This window comes from Mustela nivalis, assembly GCF_964662115.1.
Source record: "Mustela nivalis genome assembly, chromosome: 12".
Lineage (NCBI taxonomy): Eukaryota > Metazoa > Chordata > Mammalia > Carnivora > Mustelidae > Mustela > Mustela nivalis.
Window position 1 is genome coordinate 47,788,215 of NC_139031.1, and position 26,169 is coordinate 47,814,383.

Here is a 26,169-nt window from a genome sequence, read left to right on the forward strand (position 1 = left end):
CTGAGGTAGCCAGTGTGGTGTAATGGAAAGACATCATGACTTTTGGAACTAGAGAGTTGGGGTTTAAAGCCATGCTCTGTCACCTAGCAGCTATGTGACCTTGGAAAAATGACATAACCTCTTTGTTTCTCAGTTTTCATATGTGTGATACAGGGATAGCAATACTTATCTCTAAGGGAAGTTGTTGTAAGGACTCAATGAAATGACACACACAACACACTGGAATGGTACTTGGCACATAGTAGGGGCATAATAAATTCGCATGCTTGCTGTCTCTCAGGATATACATGTATATGCGGCATATATCTGGATATGGGTGTGTGAATATATATATTTCCAAATATAGTATTTTACTTTTTAGAGTTAGATGGATAACAAACCCAACTCAGTTTTATTATACATATTTATCACTGTATTTATTTAAAAATTATCTGGCCTTTCTGTTTAAACCTCCACTTATGACTGCCTAAAATAAAAAATATAAAACAACTCCTTTTAGTAAAACGCCCTTAATTCAAATTAAGATTTCAAATGATAGAAGTTAAAAAAAAAAAGTAACTTATTCGTTTCATATAATGCTAACTAATTGAATGTAAATCCCTTCCTCTTAGCTGGGCTTGCTTTAATGGATACATGACTCACGTAGTTAAAAGTGGTTTAGTCAGGGCTCTTCTGGTTGCAAGAGACAAAAGCCTGTACTAGCTTGCTTAAGCATAGGGGAATTTTACCAGCTCACAGATGCCGGAAGTCTAGATGTGGAGTTGTCTCCAGTTATGTCCTGATCCGGGGGCTCATCAAGCATTGCTAGATTTCTCTTCTTCCTCTTGCTGTCTCTCAGCTCTATGCATTGGTGTTAGTCTGTAGTTTCTTCCAATTCTCAAAGGTGTTCAGGGTAGCCACCTGGGATATCTCTAGTTCCGATTGTCCTCTCAGTCCTCAGTCCCAGGGGAAGAGGATCTTTTCTTCCCTAGGATCTGCAGATCACCTTTCAGGGAAGACTCATGTTGGCTCTCTCCAGTCACGTGCTCTGAGGGAGGGTGAGAGCACAGCATGGGAACAGGGTCAGTTGCTAGGATAGACAATCTCACCGCGACCAAATAGAGGGACAGAGGTGATTCTCTGGAGGAGAAGCAGAGAGTTGATATCATATAAGAATACGGTTTAAGGAAAAATAATTGTATCACTTACATAGTTTATTTGTGAAATGGTTATTGGTCATACTAGCACAATCAATATATGATAATTTATAAAACTGAAAAGGTGAGTTTTAAGTTGGGCTGTAAGGCAGGAGCTTATATGGATTCGCAAAAACTCGAGCAAAGTCTTTGCTCATAGGAAGCAATAGGTGTGACGGGTGAGATTTATTTAGGCTGCCATGTACCAGGCCGTCTGCTGACCCTTCACGTGGCATCTTATATAATCCTCACACATGATGACACAAGGTCACACAGCTGGCATTCACGCTGAAGTCGGCTTGTTCTAGAACCCTAATTCCCATCTGCTGTGCTCTGAGATATATCCCATTAAAAACATTCTCACTGAAGACATGTTGAACTCTACTGGACATCAAGCACACCGGTGGGGCTGATAAAGCATCCCTTTGCTTGTAGGCATGGGGAGATTCCCTTGGGTGTCTGGTGCACAAGTGTGTGCTGGGTTCCACCACCTAGCTGACCTAGCAAGGGACATTTACAGGCACAAATAGCTCAGTGAGATTGACACCAAGAAATGCCCAGGCTCCATTTTTGTGCTGGATCGTTGCAGTAATTTCCGTGGGTGTCTTTCCTGGACCCATACATTATCAAGGCTCTGCTAAGAAAGTGAAGGTTGGACTATAAAGTATCAGTCTAACCTTAAAACAGCGAAGCAGCGAGTCAAAAATATTCAGAGTCTGCTCACATCAACATAATCTGAGTGAATCAACCCCAAGGACAAGCCAAAATGAGCAAAGAAAGGCATGTAAATGACATAGGATCATCAGAGGCAGGGGAAAAAAAAGATGCAAAATTGATGAAGCCAGCTATATGATATTTTCTAACCTACTTTCCGTCATCTTTTTGGCTACAGGGGCCACAGGCGCACCCCAAGTCCCCAAGTCCTTGAAGCTGACAAGGAAGAAAAAGGATGTGTGTGTTTATTCTATGTGCATGCATGAGGGCGTGTGCGAGTGTTTAAATTCCTGGCCAGCAACTCTGTCGTATGTGTTAAGTGGCTGAAAAATTAGGAGAGTGCCAGGCTCTGCTTTAATTGGATTTTCTAATGCATAAATAAAAGGAAGGGGAGGGAGATTCATTCTTTGATCGATGTCTCCCCTCAGAGTGTGCCCAGCTGGTCCAGAGTCCCTCTCTTGCCTAATTAAGGGGCCTTATTCGGCTCACGCTCAGAGCTGCCGCCTGTGTGCTGGTCTGAAAGCTGACATCAAGCCCATGGGACCAGAAATGCCTCTAGGGGTGGAGCGGGGACAGAAGACTGGATCCCTCAATTGTTCTGGAACCCATACAGGAACGAATGATGACATAATGGACAGCAGAGGAACATGAAGTCCAATTCTGGTCTGGAGAAAAAGCCCCTAGAAAAATGGCTTCAGTGGAGGCTCAAAAATATACCCCAAACGTTTACCTGTAGGAGGCTTAATGAAGATCAGCCCAGGAGGCTTTTGGAGATCAGCCTATTGTGGGCTGGGACCCCAGGGAAGCAAGCTGGGCACTTAGGGCACAAAATTTAAGGAGACAATCACTCTCTGGTATTTGCGATGCTACAGTGAGAGGGATCTTCCAACCATATAAATATGAGTGCCCTGAAGATGGAGTCCAAACACCTTAAGGTTACAGAAGTGCTTCTCCCATTTTTACTTGCCTCCAAATCACCAGCTGAGCTCTTGAACATAAAATGCAGATTCTAGGTTAGTAGGTCATGGGCTGGTCTTGAGATTCTACATTCCAACAAGCTCTTGGGTGATGCTGAGGCTACTGGTCTGGGATCCACACTCAGTACAGTGAAGATTCCAGCTAAGTAAGGCCATGAGTGATATCGTCTGCCACCTGTTCTTATACACAAAGTTTTATTGGAACACGTTCACTTCCATATTGTCTGTAGGTATCTTCTTGATACAGTGGCAGAGTTGAGAAATTTTGACAAAGACGCTGTTGACAACACAGCCTAAAATATTTACCATCTGTCCTTCACAGAAAAGTTTGCTGATCCCAGTTTACAAAATCTCTTATTTTTTGCTGATATTTCAGATAAAAGCCATGTACTTCAATTTCTAGAGCTTTCCAAATGAAGTTACTTTTCTTTTGATGTTCTATCCCTTCTCTTTCTTACCTATTACTTTGTCATTCTGATCTCAGCTTAGATATCATTTTTCCCATGATGCCTTGTTTGATGTCCCAAAACTGAGTTAGGTGACCCTCATATATATTGTCAGAGAGTCTTGATCTTCCTATTGAGACACTAATTGTCCTGGGCTATAGTTGCCAATTTCATCATTTCTCTTTCCCATTAGGAAATAGACTTCTTAAGAGTAAGGGCAATAGCTGTTAGTTCTTGCATTCCAACCACCAGGCACATAGTTTCCGGTTTTAAATTTGATAATTTTATGACAACTTTGGACACCTTTCTTATTTTTAAGTTCCTTGAATGGAGAGAGATCTTGGCATTCCAGAGGATCTCTACCCAGTCTGCTTCCCATTACTGGTCTCCTTGAAGAAGAGGAAATACTCAGTGGTCATCCAGTCTAGTGGGAATAATGCCAACACACACAGACACACACAGAGACACAGACACAGACACACACACACACACACAAGTGGTTGTCAGTTCGGATTCCTGTATTGGCCCGAGGACCTACATATCTTTTGAGATTAAAAATATCTGACAATTGAAATTGAAGAATCGATCTGGTTTTCCTAGACTCTTCTACACTGGGTTGCTTAAGAGCTTCAATAAAAGTGTTAGCTGGAGAGGATAGTGAAACTCTTGCTTATAGTGATTCTTGAATTATAGTTATCCCTGCTCTCCTTTAACAGAGAGAATGGAAATCCAGTTCAACGGATCATTTTGAGAAAATAAGCAACCATGAGGTCAATTGCCTCTTTTAAGAGGCTAAGCAGTGGTTTTCAAAGCTCATTTCCACTCAGCAGGGCCAGTGGAATCTTGGTTGAAGAGCCGAAGTCTGCCCAGTGAGTTGTTGTGGGCCAGCCTCAGGTCTGGCTGCTGCAGACAGGCCCCCACAGTTCCCTCAGATTCTTCCTTGAACAACACAGCGTGTGTTTCCAGGGTGGCCCTTCAGCAGCAGGAAGTGGTGTCCAGTGGTGAGGCCTGAAGACGTTAAGCCAACCATTGACTGAAGGTTGGTAAGATGATCTGGGTGAGATGGGCCGATATAACCAGATGTACCTCAAATCACTGATTGTTCCATTCTTCCCTGAGATGTTTAAATCATCACCATGATGTTTGCACATCATGAGGCATTCACCTCCTTTCCTCACAGTCTTCAATTCTGCCTGTTTAGGGCAAGTTCCACCAGGCCCCAGTCCCTTGAGTTCATAGTTAACTATCAGAATCTATGTACGTCTAGTGCCGCGGCTTTGTCCATATCACAGATGAGTACTTATGACTTTTTAATATCATAAGCATTTCCTCCACAATTTCTCTCACTTTTTTTTTTTTTTTCCAGTGAGAGAAAAGCTCCTTAGGAGAAACTATGTAACTCTAGAAACACCAGCCAGCAATCGAGACATCCTGTGACAGTGAAAAGCCAAATTCCAGATGTTGGGTTTTGATTCTCCAAAGCAATGTGTGCAGGGATCACGGGCAGGTCAAGAACTAGTTAGAGAACTCCTGGTCCCCCCCTAGCCCTCTGATGCACTCAGAGTTAAGAGTTCAAGGCAGACAGCTGAAAAAGACTTTAAGGGACAGGTCAAGGAGGGAAGCACCTTGACCCTCTCTGCTGAGCAAGCAATAATCTTCCAACTTCGGATACCTGGCCAATCTTCCTATCTTCTGCTCTCAATAAACTTGTACCAATGGCCATCTGAGGCAGGGCAGATAGGGCTAGGTGCTTGGAGAAGAGAATGTGTTCATTTTCATTTTCCTTGGTGCAGTCTGAATACGTTGAATGAGTTACTTCTGGATTTTTTTGAAGTTTGACTCCCCCTTACCCACATTAAAATATGAAATAGCTGCTCACTTCTCTATTTTGGTTTTGTCAGAGCTGAGATTTTTCAGGCCACACACAGACATACTTTTTAATTTTGGCAAAGAGTAAACAGCCAAGGCTCATAAATTACATCCATAAATATTTGGTGTACTTAGATGTGTTGAGGGGTTTCAAAGGGAAGGAAAGAAAACCAAGAGGGGGTAAAAATAAGCTTTATCTAGAGGTAAGTGAAATCCTTTATTGTATGAAGACTTGAAAGCAGTCACCAAGAGACAAAAACGAACTTTTGAAGTTTTCAAAGGAATCATCTTCTGCTCCCATTGTGCATAGCAAGGAAAATATCTCTTGATTTCAATATTTTTGGATTAAGTGTCCCAATGACAGGGTGAAGAAATAGTTGCTTTTAAGAGTCAATGAATCATGAAGAAAAAGAAACCAGTCCTGGAACTAATCAGTGATCTAATATGGAACTGCTCTGGGGTCAGACAGTGGGCAGGAGTCAAAGAATCTGGCTTCTCGTCTTCCATTCCTTGGGGGAAGCCTGCACTGCTCTCCCAGGTCTGAAAGAGAAAACTAGGTGTGTCCTCTGTTAAGAGACTAAAGCACAGATCTTCGCATACAGCAGAAAGGATGCTGGATAGGAATGGTGCTTGCATCGGGAAGAAACTCTTCACTTCCCAAGAGTATTCGCCTCCAGATTTATCTAGCAGATTGCCTCAGTGTGTTTAAAATAGGATTTAATTCCCAGAACTTCAATTGCCAGAAAGTTTTTTAGGGCTCTCTTCATTGCACGAAGGGAGCTATTCTTGTGCTGGCCAACTTCTCAGTCTTATAAAGGTATCCGCTCCATTATTATGTCACTTCTCTGCTCACAACCTCTGGTGTCTCCCCATTGTCTCCTGTAAGCTTTCTCAGTCTTGGCATTTTTGATATTGGGCACTGTAGGCTTTTTAACAGTGTCCCTGGCATCTGTCCACTGGCTGCCAGTGCCATCCCCACTCTCAGTTGTAACAATCAAACATATCTCTAGACATTGCCAAATGTTTTTCCATGGGGGTGGGGGTGAAGAGCCCAGCTGAGAACCACTAGTCTATCAAATAAAGAGTGTAGGTATTTCTTTCTCCAGCACCAAAAGTTTGGTCCCCACCTTCCTCACCCTCTCCTTGAAGCACATTTGTCTCCGAGTCCCCATGATACAAACTTTGTTCATTATTGTTCTTTGTCCATGTGTCCTCCTCCCTTGATGCCTTTCTTTTTGCTTGTTCAGTAGAAATTCCTCCCCATCTTGAAATAGTATGTCTCCAATCCCATCTTCTTCAGTTCTCAACTCACATTTTTTTCTCTTTCTAACACAGGCAGTGTTTATTGTCCCCCTTGCGTTATCTCGGCCAATAGAACTCCAGAAAGAATATGCAGATGTTGGAATGAATAGGGCAAGCTGAGAGCAGGGAGATTTTGAGCTCTTGGGGACAGCCCTCGAGAAGAATCAAGGACCCAGAAATGACCACCTGGAATAGCCCAAGAGTTTCTGTTACTCTCAGGGGCCCAGATGTTGCTGAGAGTGGACCAGACCCTATGAAGCTTTACAATAGGTTAGGGGTGATGCCTGGTGATCACTTCAGGAGATGATTCTAGAAATTCAGATGGGGGGACAAGGAACAGGGTGGGGATGGGTGCCAACACTGAGGACTAGTGTTATCGTGTGCCAGCATCTTGGCATCGCATAACCTATTTTAGATAGTCAATGGTGACACCAAGTGGATAGCTTTGAAGTGTAAGTACCACACGATCCCATTGGCTTCTCCTCTAGCCACTTCTGATGATGATGATGATGATGATGATGATGGCAACAGTAATTTTATTACTTAAGAGTGGCCAACTATCCCAATTTGCCTGGGATGGGTTGTGAGGAGAGCCTGGGACTTTCAATTTTAAAGTTGGGAGAGTCCTGGGGATAAGGGGATGAGTTGGTCACCCTACTACCACTATCACCACTGCAACGATCACCGCAATCATTACTGCAGCTTCTAGTGTTCTCTGTTACATACGATTTAAGTGATCTCAATTTTATGCAATGGTAACTGAAAGTTACTTTAGAAAAAAAGACTTTTTAAAGATCTGTAACATATAATCCAAGAAAAAAAAAACTGTGCCTATCACCCCAACACCTTTCACCTGGAAGTCAGTCCCATTGAGGCTCCTCCTGTGTGGAATTCTGGAGTTCCCACAGCCAGTGGGGTTTTGATGGCACTGTCAGTGATGCTTTTCCATCTGATGAGGGTCAGAACACATGTGGTCATAAATTGCCATGGTCATGAAAGAATATGCAGATATTGGAATGAATAGCTTAGGTCTTCTTTTCCATTTCTGCAGCTCAAGCTTCATTACTGATTAAGTCAATGGGGTGACCCCACCTGCACAGTTGTGTTGCTGTTGGCAGCTGTCCCATTTAGAGAACACCTTTCGTTCCAGATAGTTGGTTAACCAGGATTCGTCAACAAAACAATGCAAGCCAACAAAATGAATTTAATTGTGTGACTCTGAGTAGAGTTGGCCAGAGAAATACTTGTCCTGAATTCCAGTCTCAGACACACGACTGTCAGGCCTTACACCTGCACAGACCAGTTAATGCTCCCCAGCCCTGGCTTTCTCATCTGGAAAATGGGGATGATATTGTTTCATTTCTATCAGATGAGGTGAAAGCATGCTGAGAAGTGTAAAATGTTATGCAGATAAAAACCTTTGTACTGAAAATGCTTCCTTTTGGTGACTTTTGAAAAAGATATTACGTTACCCTTATGCTGGATTTGTGTTCAAAATCTTATAATGCATTAGCACTCAATTTCGCATGTGTGGTATAGCTGGTACTTTCGGCTAATGTCATTATTCCATTCACTGTGCAGTCCTGAAGTTTGGGCCCTGAGGCAGCACATGTGGAATGGAGACAAGGGAATTCTCTCTCCTTGGGCTCCATTAAATGCCTTGGACGTCACGCAGGGGCCCCTTGATGCGAACTCTGAGCCATAGAACTCCAAAGAATGAGCGACCATAAAGTAGTAAAAGCCTTGTTCCAGATGGACAGAGGAGATAGCACCAACACCCAACCTCAAAATTCAAGGTCAAAAGAAAGCCATCCAATTGTGTGATTCCTATGTGATGTTTCAGTCTGGGTTAGGAGGGCCAGGTGTCAAGTAGGATATAGGGTGGGGCTTTTTTTTTTTACTATTTTAGATAGTATATTTGGTGTTGAGAACATCATGGAGGTCCTTTGAGTGTGTGTGTATGTGTGTGTGTGTGTGTGTGTGTGCGCCTTTAGGGAGGATGAAGGAGTACATTAGCTTTAGAGTTAGACTACCCTGGGTTTTAAGAGCTCTTTACCTGTGTCTTTGGATGAATAATTATTAAATTAATAATACTGCTAATAAATATAATTATTCCGGCTAAGTTGAGATGAAAATGTGGTCTTTGCATCAAGGGTGTCTACCTGGTTGCCTCATCTTAAGACAAGCATGGGAGGGTGCTTGAGAGAGGATGATTCGGGACAGGAAGAATCAACTTGGGCCTCATCTTGTTAGCTTGACCCTCCTACGGGAGAAGGTTTGCCTGGGAAGTAGAGATGTGGAGGGCTGGTTCCCAGCGAGGTCTACTGGCAAATGGAAGAGGAATAGAGGAAAACTGTCACATAACCATCAGGCAAAGGGGAGAATTCTGCAAAATGTGTGACTGGGGAAGAGTCTCCAGGAACCAGCTGCAGCCAGGCCCAGACCAGGCCCGGGGAAGAATGAGGAGGTGGGCTTCAAGGTGATATCTCTTGTTCCTCAGGAGCCCTGTCTGCCAACAGCTCTCGGCTGCTCAAGGGTACTCAGACAAACCTTACTCTGGGCTGTGGATATAATGTCGCAGTCTTGCTTCCCTCCTGGTGCCCTCTCCAGGTTCCACCCATATCAAAGTCATTTCCATCTGTTGGACCCCAACCCATCCTTTGAGGCCCGTTCACAGAGGATTCCTTCTCCACGGAGTGACACAGCGGAAAGTGCTCTCTTCCCTCTCCAGCTGTGTTGCCTGGACCACTGCGGTGAAAGCAAAATAAAAACAAAAGAGGAAATAATGTGAGGATTTGGGAAAGGCAGATTTTGAATTGACAACTTTTATTTGACTAAGTAAGGATGCTTAAAAATGTACAAACAGAACTGTTTTCTTTTAATTTTATAAAAGTTAATATCTAATTCCAAAGATAGGAAGGATATGTTTCCAGAATTAGCAATGCTTTTGGAGATACAACAAAATTAACTTTACACATGAATCTGTTGTGTTGTCCTTTTTTTTTTTCCTTTGCCTCTTTTTACCTTAAACTTCCGAAAAATTCACTGTGGGCTTCTATTTCCCTGCGGATCATATTTGATAATCTTGACCCTGTAACAATTTATTGGTTCTTCTTAAGGCCCCCATTATGCCGACATGTTTAGGGATCATGCCTATTTTATCCTAATCTCCTTTCTGTAGGATTCCATTCTTTCTTATTTCCTATTCTTTCTTATTTCTGTATCCTGTAAAACTCTTCGTGTAGAATCAGTCTCCGTTAAAGTTTGAATAGATGGGTGGGTAGGTTATGCTTGAACAAGACGCGCTTCTGGGTGGACCAGAACAAATGATAGGGGCTTTCCCAGGTGACCTTTGGTGGCCCTGTTCCAAACTGGAACCAGCGCTATGATAGATGGATTGCTTTAGCTGTCTTTGTCCTGTAAACTTACAGTGCCCTACAAGGGGCCCAGCCATAAGACATGATGTAATTGGGTATTAGTACACTTGATACAAACAAGGGCTTGAAAAATGTTACTTGCTTATTCCCACTTGTGTTCTCGCACTCTGTTATTGCCTTGAGAAGAGCATGTTGGAGCTACCTGCTGGAAAATGGGGTAAGAGAAGAAAGACAAGTTATCCCAGTTAAAGCCGACCTACATTTGTTCAGCAGAGAGCCAACACTCAGACACACTAGCAGGAAAACTACTATTTTCAGCATAGGCAACTGGTCAACCTGCGGCTAAACGGTGGCTCTTGAGATTTCAACCAAAATCAGCTTTGTTAAAAGCTGAAATGAGCAGAAAGAAGACTGACCCAGAAGAAGGGATGGAAAGAAAAGGAAATCTGTAGGGAGGGGAGAGGTTGGAGACCACCTTTGCCCACTCAGCAGTTATCCCTGGGCCTGGACTGAGTGGCAGCCCTCAGATTCCTAGGACCAGCCGAGAGGAGTGTGGCACCTTGAATGTAGGCTCAAGTTCCTAGGAGATGCTCCTGTATTCCCCAGGGGTCTGACCCTGCTATTCCAGCCTCCAGCAAATGATTTTGCTGGTCTGAACTACCCAAGTAAGTGCTCACCTACTGCTGTGTTTGTTAATTAAACAAATATAAAATGTATCTGAAACAAATAATACATTATACATTAATTTAAAAATAAATAAATAAAACGCATTTCAATATTTTCAAAACAACAACACACCATAAAAAATACCAAAGTTTTGGTATTTGAACCTAAGCCAGATTAGACACAGACAGACACACTGCCTCTTGAGGCCTTGACTACGTCATGTTCCATTGTTTCAAATCTCTCATCCAACAAGCCGAGGGGGCAGGCTTTTAAATTTTGCAAATATATGATCAGCCAGTACTATCAGCTTTTCTGAATTCACTGCTATAGAAAAATGCTTTGCCCAGCTCTGGCTACAAATTTCCCTGCGTTCTTGGTGAGATTTATTGCCTTTTAACACAAGCTTCTGGTATCTCCTTGTCAAGCCATAGGTCAGGTGCAAATGAACCATTTCATTCTGGCTTTTCCCAGGTTTTAAAAATTCAGCCTTCCCTAGGAGATAGGGAATTCTGCTTTGAATGTGCTTGGGAAGAGAACAAATAGAATAAATATTGGCCATTCACCAGAAATCATTTGGAACCTGAAGTCAAAGTGGTCTGTGCAGGATGTGATTTCTGTACCTACTTTCTAGAAAACATAGGACTACAACTCTTGGCTGCACCTTCATCTGTACCTATAGAAACTGCTCTGGTACTTTCCCTGAGAAAAACTACCTGGTTTAGACAAATACCTCATCTGTCTCTGTCCCAGGCAGTTGGTTCATGGTGAGGCAGTTTTTGGTGTTGAAGAGACTGTGAGCAGTTGTGAGTCTGTAGCATGGCAAATTAGGGGTTCTCCGAGACCCAGGCTGTATAGAAACAGCACCTGTGAAGCTGTGAAATGACCCATGATGGTTAATTTTATGTGTTGATTGATTCTTCCCAAACATTTGGTTGAATATTGTACTGGATGTTTCTGTGAAGGTGTTTCTTTGATGGAAGCAAACAGTTCTCCACAATGTGGGTGTGCCTTATCCAATCAGGGGATGGGTGATGGTCTGAATAAAACAAAAGACTGAACTCTCCCAAGTAAGAGGGACTTCTGCTACCAAACAGCCTTTGGACTTAAGGGTGAAACACTGGCTGGCTGATTTTCTGGCCTGATGACTCACCCAGTAGGGATGGGAGATGTTGAAGACCATCTTTGCCCAACTTTCGTCAGCCTCTCTAATCACGTGCATCAGACAGTTCCTTAAAATAAATCTCTCTCTTTACATATACCCATCCTGTTGGTTTCTGTGGAGAATGCTGATGAATACAACCTCTGTATCTGAGCCCTTTCCTGTCCTTCTGATGTGGTTGTCCTGTGGTGGCCTCAGATGCTCTTTTTAGATGCTCTTTTTAGAACATCTCTGGAGGTCCATGTGACTGGTGTTGAGGACTACCGCCAGGGTCCCTGTCTCCCCATTCCATATGAAATCGGTCCTGACCCAGTCATGTTGCTGTCATTTGAGTCCTGGCTCTGACACTACCTGGCTGAACAACCTTAGACACAGAATTCCAAAACTTTCTGAGGCTTGGTGTTCCTACCTAGAAGGGACCTCAGATTGCTGTGATGTCAGAGGAATTGAGGGATGGAAAGGCAGGTGAGAGTGAATGTGCATGTGTCCCGCGCCTGGTACTTTGATCATCTCTGTGGCTGGAAAACACAGGGGTCTGTAAGCAGGAGAGGGGGCTTTTTCTCCCTCTGCAGTGCTAACCTTTGGCCTCTCCACTCAGACAGGCAGCTCAGTGTCGGCCTTTAGCCTAGCGTGGCTGAGAGCCCTGGGTCCGACCCAGCTTCAGTGCAGCGGGGGCCAGGTCAGGATGGGGGGGGTGGGGCTGGATATTTAAGTATCAGCTGTTGTAGTGGATTTGGGGTCTTTGCACAGGGGTACTCTCTGGGGCTTTGGGTGAATCCAGAGGTCGCTTCACAAATGTTGGTGAAACGAATTGAAATATTGTGGTCAAATTGAGCCATGTGAGAGACCAGGAGACACATCGGAGTAATTTTCATGGTCAGCCAAAGGTGCGGCATCGTCGGGGGTTTGAGGCTCGGGTCATGCTTGGCTGAAACTGATCCCCCTCCAGCCCGGGCCCAGTGGGCAGCCTGTAGGCGGGGGCGGCTTCCTTCGTGCTGGCCTCCGATGGCCCGGCCGGGAAGCATGCCCCTAGCTGCAATTTCATACCGGGACATTTGAGAGGGTTATGGGAAACCATTTTTCCCTTCCTCTATCATCTCGAGTGAAACGGATTTGGGGCATGTAAAAAGCGTGTCCTTTAATTTATGGCAACATAAACAAACCTGAGCAGCCTGGACTGAGAGCCAGAGATGAAGGTGACTAAGAGAGAAGCGTGGGTGTGGATAATGCTGTTAACATCCTTTCACCTCCTGCGGCCTGGGTCTGGGAGGGAGGGCTTGGGCATTTGGGCCATTTGGAACATGCTCTGCTCACATTAATGTTGTAGAAATAGTTGGCTTTGTTGACTTCCTGCATCGTGACGGAGTATTTTTATAGCTGAAGGAAAAGTGTTTGATTGGCAAGGATTGGAGAATAGGAACTCAGCCTACATTCAGAGACGCGTACAGCAGGTAAGGGGATTTTTGCCTTATCCAGGGAAATAAACTATTCAGTGGCCACTAGGGAAATCACCTAGTAAGGTCGTGAAATTCTTGATGGTTTTAGGTGTAATCAGTGCATTTCAAGATAAACTTTTAGGTAAGGTTCTGTGCTAATCTCTGAACAGGAAAAAAGATGCATTCTTCTAATGTCAGCCCTAATGGGACTTATATTAAAATGCAGTGATTAGCACAGTACAGGAGTTCCATATTTCACTAGTGCAAAACTACTTTAAGACTCAGTCTCCCCATCTGTAAAATGGATTTGATGGTGGTGATGCTGCTGCTGCTGCTGATTTTAACAAAAACATATGGAGCACTGACTGTGTGCTCGGCTCCTATGAGCTCGGTTGTGAGACCTTTCCATGCATTCCTTATTTAGTCCTCTCAAGAACCTGACGGAGTAGGCTATTATCTCCATTTGTACCTCCTTCATAGGATATAGTGAGGATTAAATGAATTGGTGTATTCAGAGCACTGAAGACAATGTCTGACATCTGCAAACCACAGTAAATGTTAACAATAATCATAATAAGTATTACACTATAATTGGTTGCTAGAAGCCAGTTCCCAAATAATTGTAATAGTTACTCTAAGGCAGGTATAAGCAAAATGTGATGAGGGTTCAGAATGGGGAAGGAACACATCTAGGATGAGTAGAGACTCCATGAGAGAGGTGCTCTTGGAATTGGACTTTCCAGAAAGGATGTGATCATGACATACAGGGTGGCCTCAAAGTCATGGAGGTAGGGGCACCTGCAAGGACATGAGCCACACAGTGACCAGGAAGCAGGCTGATGTGGGGTGTGTCAGGGGCAACTGTGACTAGGACAGTTGGCCAAGGGCAGAGGAAACCTACAAGTTAAGACTGAAAATGTATGTCATATTGTGGAGCTCCTCAAAGCATTGCAGGAGTTTACCCCAAACTGGGTAGGCAGGGAAGCCACCGAAGGAGTCTAAGTGGCAAAATCCATGGTCAAAGCTGTTTGGGTCTTGAATAGTGCTGCTCCAAGAGTTTCCGAGTGAACATATAAAATACTGGCAAAGCCATCAGTTCTGAGATTTAAAACAAAAGCAGAACCAGGCCACAGTTCAAAGTGAATGTGAGTTTGGCTTTAAGGATAGGATTAAATCAGACCTGAAAACTCACAGAGGCCAGATTTGGCCCCGGCATTGGTGGCAGTGCCAGTATTTTATCTGGTTTTGAAATGGATCCCTCCCACCTTGCTTTCACCTCTTGTCCTTCTGATAGAGACAGTCAGAAGGAACAGCACAGAGCACCAGCACAGAACACCATACCTGAAACCGAGCCATGTTGGGTGCAATTTGTGTAAAATCGGCCACTAAACATTATAGTATTTTCTTCCTGCTCCTTATTACTTCTATGTGGGACAAAGAGTGATTCGAGGACAATCAATTCCTTGTGTATTTCTTGTGTGATTTCAACACGCAGGCACCGAGCTACAGGAACCCTGTCTTCTAAGAGCTTAGAGTCTTGGGGAGAGCCTAAGACCAAGACATGAATATAAATAACTGGAAGATAAAGTGAAAAGGAGGTGAGAGCATTTGAGAGCGTGTGGACAGCGTGCTTGGGTGGTGGAGGGGTGCGGGTGAGGATGACTTTTCTTTGCAGAAAGGCAGCATATATCAACCCTCCCCCCTTATTTTGTCCTTTATCATTTACCAGACCATCTGCTGTGGGCTGTCTGGTATAGACGTGAAGCTAGACCTTGGTTTGAATCTTGGCTCCACTTTTACTAACTGGGACTCCTCTGGTAAATTTTTTTAGCTCCATTTTCTACAAAATGGCAACAATATTACTTACCTCCATAATTGTCATTGAGATACAATAAGGCAACGTAACCATTAGGATGTGCAGATAATTTTGTCTGCAAGTAGCAGAAAACCCAAGGCCAACTGGCCAAATGGGGAATTCACTAGCTTCTAATAGAGGCATCTTTGAGTGGAGGGACTCGGGTGGGACCATCCCGTCCAGGGGCAGGCTCCTTCAGCATCTAGCTGGCCATCCACCGTGCAGTTCTCCCCAGGCCTGCCCCATTACACTGTAGCACAGATGCCCACGTGCACAGACTTCACCCACATTCACTGCAGCTGGGCTTACGTGGCCAGTGCCTGCTTCTGAAGCAGGGACCATTGTTGTAGGCTCCTGTGAATTGCTGGAAGTTGTGAGATCTTATGTCAGTTACTTAATCCCTCCGTGCCTGAGCTTCCTTATCTGTCAGATGGACTTGATGATGGGGCTTAGCTCATAGGGTGGTGTTAGAATTTGATAAATGTTGGTTACCTTAGATCGGTTTTCTGAACCAACCTACTGGTAGTGGTGGGGGAGCGAGGTTTAAAACTCCACAGTCTGGTTCTAGAGTCCACATTTTTACTGCACTGCACCGAGAGTCCGCAGCCCAGGTTTACTCCCTAGATTATCAGTGTTTAGCACAGGGTCAGGCACAGAGAATAAGCACTCCATACATCTAATGAATCAACATTCACTAGGAATGTTGTTCTGAGAAGACCAGTTTGCAATCATGAAATGCTTTTCCTCGGTTTCTCTCCAGAATGAAAACCTGTAGATGAATCCATGGGAGCGAAGGAAGCTTTGACTTTCTACCCAAGTTGTGTGCTTAGTAAAGGAGAGTTGTCTTCAAAAGACCTTTTAGGGAACAGCCAAGTTTTTCATTTTTTAGAAGATTTTTGTTTGTTTGTTTGTTTTTAAGGTTTATTTATTTGAGAGAGAGAGAGAGAGAGAGAGAAAGAAGGCATGAGGGAGAGAGCAGGGGGAGAGAATCACCACTGAGCACAGAGCCCTGTATGAGGCTTGATCTCAGGATCCTGAGATCGTGACCTGAGCCAAAACCAAGAGTCTGAGTCTTAACTGATGGAGCCATCCAGATGCCCCAGGGCACAGCCAAGTTTTTCAAAAGCTGTGTGTGTGTATGTGGTGGTACTGGTCAGTACTAGTACCATCAAAATGGGCCATCTCTGTCACCCTGAGCTGCATTAGGTGATGGTTTCAATGGTACATCCAGAAATACATGGTGCTAGCCTCTGAGAGCATGTGGATGAGGGTCAGTGTGGTTCTTGGATTTAGAAGATGCTCTGATCTCCTCCTACAGCGTCAGGAAGACAGAATGATCTGCGAGAGCCCTGGTGTAGGTGGGAGCAACAAAGAAATATCCTGAAAGAATCTGACCTTATTTTATACAGGGCGTCTAATCTAATACAGCCGAGGAAGAATTTTTTAAAAGAGTCCCAAGAGGACTAATAAAATGGCTTTGAATTTCATTACGTTTGAGAGGGAGCCGCTAATTCAATTAGCCCCAAAATGAGAATTTTCCTACCCCTTCTGTTTGGAGCAGCTCTGCAGATAGACTGCATCCGAGGAAGTCCCGGGCTTCCTTGGGAGGAAAGACCGTTCTCGTCAAATATCCAAACCTTTATGTTTCTGCTCTGCGAAATTCTCGTGGGCGAGGCTAGCGTTGTTGAGTAAGGGCACAGAACTTGGAGTCGGCTCTCTTGCTTTCAAACCTCAGCTCTGCCATTTACAGGTGTGTAACTGTGAGCAAGCTACTCAACCCTTCCGACCCTCAGTTCCTTCGCCTGTAAAATGGGAATAAGGAAAGTGACTGTCATTGTCCTAGGACCATTAGGAGTATTAACTTAGTTAATACACATTCGAGTATTTAGAAGAGTGTCTGAGGAGGTCTCTACTCTTCTGGTCTCAGAGTCAGTAGAAAAGCACACAGAAGACACCACACAAGCTGTCAGTGCTCTGACATGGCAAAAGGCCCAAGGAAGAAGCAGTTGTCTCTGGAATATGTGGGGAAGGTTTCATGGAGGAGGTGAACTTGGATCTTGAAAGGTTCACAAGAGGCAGCAGAAGTAGGACTCAGGAGTAGCATACCTGAAAATAGGTCTTGCATGCCTCAAGTGTCTCCAGGGATTAGTGGGCATTTCCCAGGGGGTGAGGCCAAGGATTTATGGGGTAGGCTGGTGAGGTATGAGGTTGGGAGGTCCCTGGGGGCACGCAATGAACAGGACTGTTCATTTTGGCAAGACAAGATCATTCCATTAAATTAGGAGTTTTTTGAGCTTTACAGAATTCAATAATTCTTGTCTAGGTTTTTTTCTTGGATAGAGGATTTCAAATACTTTTGGAGAAAACTCATTCCACAGCGAAGTAGTCATGTCTTGGGGTTGACATTAGATCTTTCATTGGTGGCTGCTCTGGTGATACCCTTCTCCCCCTCCCCCCCACTGCCAATGGGGAATTTGGTTAAAAGGATTCTGGTTAAAAGGATTCTGTCAGAATCACAAAGAAAATGTCTGCAGTTTGTTGCTCTTACAGCTGCTAAATTGTTAAAGTCACTGTTAGAATTTGATACATGGAATACGTGGTTTTTCATTTTGGCACAATGTGTCATTCCGCCCTTAAAATTTTTATTTGTCTGTTTAATCCTACTTACTGCAGAACCCCTACTTGTAAATGGGTGATATTCTAAAAATTCATTTATAAGTCAGTTGTGTGGACCACAAATCATAGTTCCATAGAAATAACCATATAATTTGTTTTAGGTCTTTGGGCAACTTGGCCAGACTTAGTGAACACAAAACATAGTTGAATAGTAGCTGCCGTTTATTAAGCCAACAATATAATAACAATAGTAAAGACTTCTGTTTTGAAAAAAAAAATAGGAAGACAGTAATATTGTGTAGACACTTTACATTTCCATCTTATTTAAAACATTTTTCAGCCTTCCTAGATTGTTAGTCTATCATATCCCTGATAGTTTATAAGGCACTTTTGGATACATTGTCTGATTAGAGCCTCAAAACCAGCCCCTGAGGTCAGGGCAGATGAGGAAATAGCAGTTCAGAGAGGCACACTGGCTTGTCTGAGAACATACAACTTTGGTCAAAACTCTCTCTCTCTTTTTTTTTTAAGATTTTTTATTTTTATTTATTTGACAGAGAGAAATCACAAGTAGTCAGAGAGGCAGACAGAGAGAGAGAGGGAAGTAGGCTCCCTGCTGAGCAGAGTGCCCGATGTGGGACTTGATCCCAGGACCTTGAGATCATGACCTGAGCCGAAGGCAGCGGCTTAACCCCTGAGCCACCCAGGCGCCCCCAAAACTCTCTTTTTAAAAAATAAAAGTACAATATAAGCAGGCAATGAAGGAAAGTTAGCCTCGCAGTGTCAGTTGCATAGAAATCTTGCCGTATTTTGATTAGAGACTTTGGAAGACATGTTGGTTATAAGATGACAAGATCTTGCAACTACTTATCTAATCTAACAAATATTTATTGAACTCCTACTAATCGGTCCTGTTTGGTTTTTTGGGATGGGTGGGTGGTAAAGAATCACAGGTATTTAAGGCATGGCTTTAGGTCCTTATTAGTTGTAGTGGTAAAAATCGTAGAGTGGAAGGTCTCTTATCTAATACAGTAGGTGCCAGGAGTCTCTTGGTTAATCCAAAATCAGGGTTTAAGGTAATCACGAGAACTAGAAAATACATGTTTTCAATAACAAATTTTGCTGTGTCTTTTTTTTTTCATTTTTTAAAAAAATTAATTTCTTTTCAGTGTAACAGAATTCATTGTTTATGCACCACACCCAGTGCTCCATGCAATACATGCCCTCCATAATACCCACCACCAGGTTCCCCCAACCTCCTACCCCCACCCCTTCAAAACCCTCAAAAGATTTTATTTATTTATTCATGAGAAAGAGAGAGAGAGGCAGAGGGAGAAGCAGGCTCCCCAGGGAGCAGGAACCCTGATACAGGATTTGATCCCAGAACCCTGGGATCATGACCTAAGCCGAAGGCACCATCCGAGCCACCCAGGCTCCCTGCTGTGTCTTTCTAAATAAACCAATTTACCAAAAACAAGTCAATGCCTTTGAAAAAGGTAATAGAAAAAGCAAGTTGCTTAATAGGAGAATGAATCGCTCTTGGTATTTCTGGACCACAGAAAAAAATGAGCAAATGTTAGGCTGAGAGTATGTGACAAGGAAAGAGTCACCTCCTAAGAACAAGCAACTTCCTTAGGCTGTGGTGGCAACTTTTCCAGGATGCATTATTCTGTGATTTTTAATTTGCATGAATACTTCTTAAAATCTGAGACCTTGCATTATGTTTTGTAGTCCATGGCAGCTAATTCTGTGCTGAGTACCTACTGCTGGAAAAATGTTTGATGACGGAATGAAAGGATAATTTAACACCATATTAGTTATGTTAGTGGAATAATAACCTGAACTGGGGGCCCAAAGAGTCCGCTCTTCTTTCTCATGTTTAACTGTCTCCCAGAGACAGCCTTAGGCCCTGGGAGATGAATCAGCTTTGGCTGACTTTTCAAATGACATGGCCGGCTTTCTTAAAAATGGATTTCCATTCCATTCCATTACACACTTTGTTCTGATCCTTGGCCGTCTTCCTGCACCTTATGACAAATCTTCCCAGAGCAAAAATCCTTCTGCAACAGGGACAGGTGCCAAGAAGGAGAGAGGTAGAATTCTATCCCCTGCCATAGTTTCTTTTTTCATTTTGAGGATTCTAAAATTTTGAGGATGGTAGGACACTTTCATCTTACCTCCAGGTTTCTCTTGGAATTTATTTTTGCCGTCTGTGATGCCTTTAAACTCTTCTCGTTCCCAGTGCATTTATTTGTAAAATGGATTTAATTCTGTTCTTGTAAAGCGTTTAGAAAGGTCTGTCAGGGGCACGCATGGGTACACAATGCTTAAGAATGATGTTAAAGTTTTAAAAGAGATTTATTTGACCCCGAGGCCAAATGGCACAGCCTGCAAATGTGATAAATCTAGCAAATAAATAAACAAATAAATAAATAAACATAAATGCCTTTGAGGAGGCAACGGGCCAATAGGCAGCTTCACAGTTGGCATTTACTTTTACAAGAGCAGTTGTTAATCCCACCTGCCCAGGACAGTTATAAAGGTTGCATTTCCTCTGCAGACCTTAGTTCCCCCGGGTGCACGGAGTGGAGCACTTTATTTGAGACTGGAGTCGTGAACGGACTCCCTGCGAGGTGATGACTTCATGTATATTGATATTGCCGGTAGGGGTTTATTTGCTTTCTTGCAAGGCTGTGACCCTTTGAAGTCAGGAACCACGATGAGCCCAGCTCTTTGCACAGAGCTTTCTGCATCGAATGTGTTCAAGAGACGTTCATTAAATGGATGGGTAAGAATATGTCCTGTTCATGGCCACATCTCCAGCACGTGGGAAGCCCTCAGAAAGTATTTGTGAGATGAATGAATAAATGAATGAAAGGTGCAAATCACTGTTTCTGTCTTCAGGACTCTGGCAGATCGGAAGCAAGGCCATATCCAAGTCTTTTCGGTAGCCAGAGTGGCACATTGCCATCATCCGAAAAAGCCAGCGTCAGAACTTATCTGGGTGACATAAGGCACTAGATCATAGGAGAGGGAGGAGAGAAAGAGGAAAGAGAGGAGAGAGAATCAGAAGCACAAATGCCAAACATATCTGTCTGTCCATCACTCGTCTACCTATCATCTGTTGACACAGATACACACACATATGTAAAATGAGCTGTGGACATGTATTACTCAGCAGGGAAAACCTTAACATCTACCATCTATTTTTATCTCCGTCTATTTATATATAAATATTGTCTGGGCCTTTCTCCTGAGTGTAAGACCAACAGCTGAACTGCTGGCGGACATTTCTACTCGTATGCCCACTGGCAGCCTAAACTCTTTCCTTTGTCCTTGAGCACAGAACAGGTGGGCTCTTACTGAAGGCAGCTGCATCCATCTTGGGGTGCACCATAGGTAAGGCCACTATCTCTGTGACCCCCTCCACTCTTTTACGTGGAAATTTTCTATGGGCTCCTCACTGGAGTCTTGTAGATTATCTGTGTAAAGCCTACTCTCACCTCCAGTTCTCCTGCTCAAAGACTTTCAGGGGCTCCTCATTATCTATAGGTTAAAATTCAAATTCCTTAGTCTTATTTTCAAGGAACTATATAACCTGCTCTTGGAACTCTGTTTTAAGACTCTATTTATAAGCCCCCTTTTCCAGCCACGCTTGTCCTGACTTATTCTAGAGAAATGGCTGTTCATCTCCGTTTCCCCTCTGTGGCCCTGCTAGGTACTAGGCTCTCCATAACATCTCGTTTGTTTCTTCAACTGTTCGCTGGACATGGGATGCCATCTCTGCCTCCTCCCAGTTGAGCCAAATCCTGACCATGCTTTCGGGCTTGTCTCCCATTCTTGGTTCAAGTAGCCTGCCTTGACCATCCCAGCCTTGTCCTCTTTCCCCTATTTGAGCTAGTCAGTTACTATTTTGTACTGATAATTGCATTGTTCCTGTAATTGCATTATAATAGAATGGTTCTGCTCCCATGAGGGAAAACTTCCATCGCAGCCTGTGTGTGTGTGTGTGTGTGTGTGTGTGTGTTTGTGTGTGTGTATGTGTGTATTGTTTGCTGAAGGCACTCATTAATAGGTGGTCAGCTGATTGTGTAACTGCTTTCACTGTTTTGAACCTCTTATTTTCTAAATTTTTACCACTTTAACAAATGTGCCTCTGAAACACACATTATTAAATAATCATACTAAAATTTCTCAGACTAAAATTTCAAATATCAATATTAAAGTACATACCATTTTAAACATGGACATTTAAACATGAATTTGCCCTTTTAACTCTATTTACCAACTTTTTTTTTTTCTGGAATGTTGGTAAAAAAGTAGGCTTATCACACTGATTATTCTACTTCGTGAGCTCGAAAGGATTGAAAAAAGTGCCACCTAGGGCTAAATGTTTTCGTTGTCCCTTGTGGAACATTTGAAGGGTCGTAAGGGAAGACTGTATTTCTCAGGCATCTAGTCACTTCTCCGCCATGGACTGACTCTGCCACCTTCCATGAGGTACCCACTGCTTTGTGCTTTGCTGTCCTCACATATACAAAGGGGATGATACCAGCTGGGCCTGAGGCTGTGGAATGCTCAGAAAAGTGTTCTGAGAACTTTAAAGTTTTTTCTAAATGTTGGGTCTTTTCACTATCGTCATGCCATGACCAACATGGCCATCATTTTCTTACCTCGGCCACCATGGGCCCCCAGGCATCGAGGTGGGAGCTGCTGTTGGAGCTGGTGATTTCTTCTAGGATGGGACAGTCTGCCATTTTCCAAATGTGGGCGCTTTGCAACCTGTGCCTTCTCCTGAACTTGGAGACTTTAGAGGAAATGGGGTGAGATAGGCCATTTTCCTCCCCTGTGGCCCCGAAACCTCTTCTGGTTTTTGTGACTCTTGCTCCCATGGCCACAGTGGGTCTGTTGGAATACAAAAAGTCTCTTGGGCATGGACAGGGAGATTTAGCTTAACATTGTGAGCAGGTAGTCCGAATATAGTATTTTGTTGAACATAAAAAAAAAAACATCGATTGTGAAATACACCTTCTTTCAAAAATCCCCAAGGAAGGAAAAGCTAACAATTTTCGAGTATGACACGCCACAGATTACGGATGCATGCCCATTTCAGAATTGTTGAAAGGTGAACAATGAGTGTCTGGTACTAGTCACATGCAGCAGGGCCATTGCTACAAGGGTGTGTTTTGAGTCCTCTGAGCCCCAGCCATGGTGGGTCCTGGGATCTCCCTGCTCCCTCCCCTGCCCTGGCTTCCTCCACAGACACAGACAGCTAAGCACTCCAATGCTGAGTTGCAGCTGGCTGACCTCCTGCTTCTCCCAGACTTTTGATTCTGTGTCCTGCAAGGGCGGTGGGAGGAGGAGCTGGTGTGGGCAGAGGTGAAGGCGAGGCAATACTATCCTCTCAGCCCCCTGTTGCTGTGTTAACTCAGTACGGTAAGAAGTTTGCCCCAGTGGCAGACCCTTCCAGTTCAGAAGAGGCACATCGCCAGGCTTACATGCTCTCTTACCCAGAGGTACTAGGGGATCGAGTACCCACTTGAAGCTTTTCCCAGCCCTGAGTGCCTCCTATTTGGTAAGGGTTCATCTTGTGTTATGGACCTGCCCAAGTGATGAGTAACCTGATGCCCTAGCCTTGGGCCTCAGCAAAGTGGTTTTCTTTTTTCTGCAAGAAAGAAGCAAGGGCTGGGGGTGAACAGAAGGTTCAAAGCTATTTGCAGCAAAAGGCACGGTCCCTGATGTTGCGTGTGCAGGGTGGGGACGGGGGTGGTCACCCACCGTCTCACGTGTCACTGCCAACTGTGGCTGCTTTAGCACCCCTTTTCCTTCAAACGTCTTTGGTTTCAGAGAGGGAGGTAACCAGACCCTTCACATGTGTCACAGTAATGCTGTTTCAGGCCCTGCTCCTTGACCTTCGGTGTCACCTGCTCCTCTTGCAGTACTGTCACCCCGGGGGTTGAGACAGCCACCATCCAGAGTTTGCTGACAGTATCAGCAATAATGTGTGGCTCTAACTCGTGTCCTCAGTTAGTGTGGATCTTGGAGTAGGTTGCGTCGTATGTCGTTCTATAGTGGCTGTAGAACGTGTTTAACTTCTTTCATTTGCATAATGAATTAGAAGATTCCATGGCAATTGCCTCTGCCGCTGAAAGGTTGCGTCATCTCTCCACAGACTTTGTGTCTGCAGTAGAAGTCTGCTCGCTAAGCACTCACGAGGAGAGGCTTTCAGTGGCTTCCCAGCCCTGCCTCAGGAGGTCCAAACTCCTTTGCGGAACACTCATTGCTGTACTGGGCAGAACTCCTAGCTCCAGCTGGCTCGAGGGAAATCAGCTAATGAGTCAGCAGCTGAGAAATCCAAGGGTGGACCTAGAGTTTCAGACAGAGTTGGATCCAGGGCCCAATCCATGCCTTCTGGGTCCTGTCTCCCTCATGCCATCCTCTGGCTTCCGGGTCCTCATTATCCTGGCTTCACGCCATAGGCACGCTCTTGCCAGGTAGTGGGGAAGATGGCTGCCCACATGCAAACTGATATCCTTTGAGCCTGGGAAAAAAGAGGTGCTTCTTTTTTCTGATACCGTTGTATGAATCCAGGGAAGCCCTGACTGACCTTGCTTGGATCTTGTACCCAGTCCTGAGCAGTTCTTATTGCTGGTTCCACCCAAGCCATGTGCCCACCCCATGACTGTGGGTGCCTGGACACCGTGACGACAGCACCACGGGGACCACCCACAGTGGAAGAGGAGCAGCTGTCTAAAGACAGTGTGGGGAGAGGACAGACAACACCGTATGTCCTCTGTAAAGGTCCTGATGGTTTGGCCCCTTGTATCTGTCCAGCTCCTTCTAAGATTTCTGTGTAGCCTCTTACCTGCCAATCATATTGTGACTATTTGCTTTGATGAAAATCTGACTTCAGCTTAACACCTTATTTATTTATTTATTTATTTACCCTCAGCCTTCCCTGGACCTTTTTCTTTCCTTTCTATATTTGTCAAAATTCTCCTTGGTCTTCAAAGTTTAATGAAAATGTTATTTCCTTCCAAACTTTCTCTTATATTTCTAGTCCTTCCACATTGCAGTCGAAATATTTGGCGGACGGTGCATTTATGGAGTTCGCTATTCTTCCCTCTCCCTGCACCTGCTTACGTGTCTGTCCCGGAAAAGCAAAGATGAACCTATTTAGTATTCTTCCAGTGTCATATGGGAGAGATGCAATAAATATATGTTGGATGGAGAAATGCTCTGTCAAGATCTTTTTGGAGAGGATTGTGGATTGGACTTACGCAAAGACACAAGCACATACACTGTTGGTGTAAATACATGGCATTTTTGTATAGTCCCAGCAGCACTCTGGGAATGACACTGTTATTTTAGTTACAACTATACGGTGTTTTGGGGGGGACTTTTCTATCTCAGATTAAGGAGCAGACTGAGCCGGGAATGGGGTCACAGAAGCAAATCTGTCAAGCCAGAACGACTGGGTGCATGATAGGATTGAAGCTCATCATCTCTGGGAAAAGAGTAAAAGCTGGGGGAGGTACCTGGGTATCGTGGGTAAGAATGCAGATTTGAGGCCAGGTCCCACTGCTTGTTGGCTGTGTGATCTCGGGCAAGTTAATATTGCTGAGCCTTATTTTCTTTGTAAAATAGAGATGATAGGGTTTCCATGTGGCAGGATGATTGTGAAAACAAAACATGATAATGCATGTAGAGCACCTAACATAGCACCTGGTTTCTAGAAGGTGCTGCCCCTGCCATCTGCCAACACACACACACACACACACACACACACACACACACACACACGCACGTACTAGGGTGCAAATAATTGCATGATTCTTTTCTTCAGGGTGACTGGCCATGTTGGGTATTATTCCCAGCCAATATTGGGAATGCATTAAGGAATGCTCTCTCTCTGCTCTCATGTGGTTATCTGGCTAATACTGTCACTATCTAATGACCAGAATGATGAATGCACTGAGAGGCGGGACTAGGTGGACTGCGAGAAGCCGGTCACCTCTGTTGAGAGCTGCCATGGCGGCCGCAGCAGCAGCAATGGATGATGGGATTTTATCTCCACTGCATCTGAAATATGTAATTAGCCTGGAGAGTGAGGAGAGCAGAAGCCCCCTTTGTCCTGATGACGCCTCGTCTGTGGAGGAACCCCCATCTCTGGCTGAAGGATCGGAGTGTTGAGGGAAGGAGACTAAACCGTTCTGCGGATTAACTCTGAGCTTATTTGTAGTAACCTAATTGTAGGCTCTACAGGAAAGGAACCCCACAAAGTGATCCACTGCCAGAACGATGACACCTCCAGGAACTTTCTCTGATTCTGATTACCCTGCCTATCTTACCCATCATCTTATGTATTCAAGTGCTTTTTCTATTTGTATAGAATCACTACGATGCTTCACCCAGACCAATGCACCTCACATCAGAGAGGAAGACACATGTGTGATTCATTTTGTCGAGCCTCAAGTCTCAGGATTTACCTAAGGACCCAGGAATGTTGTGAGGTAAGTTTTGGAAGTGTCTGAGGTAGTGCGGTGATTATCGACGGGCAGGCTCGCCTCTTCCACT

The 26,169-nt window shown here is 44.2% G+C and overlaps 1 long non-coding RNA gene across 2 annotated transcripts in view; it reads left to right on the plus strand.

Moving 5' to 3' along the window:
* Positions 1 to 26,169, plus strand: part of LOC309845371 — a 195,141-nt gene that overhangs the window by 29,491 nt on the left and 139,481 nt on the right. For both annotated transcript variants that reach the window (XR_014301251.1, XR_014301252.1), the window contains exon 2: positions 25,985 to 26,105. This is a non-coding gene — a long non-coding RNA (uncharacterized lncRNA). The remainder of the gene's footprint in view (positions 1 to 25,984; positions 26,106 to 26,169) is intronic.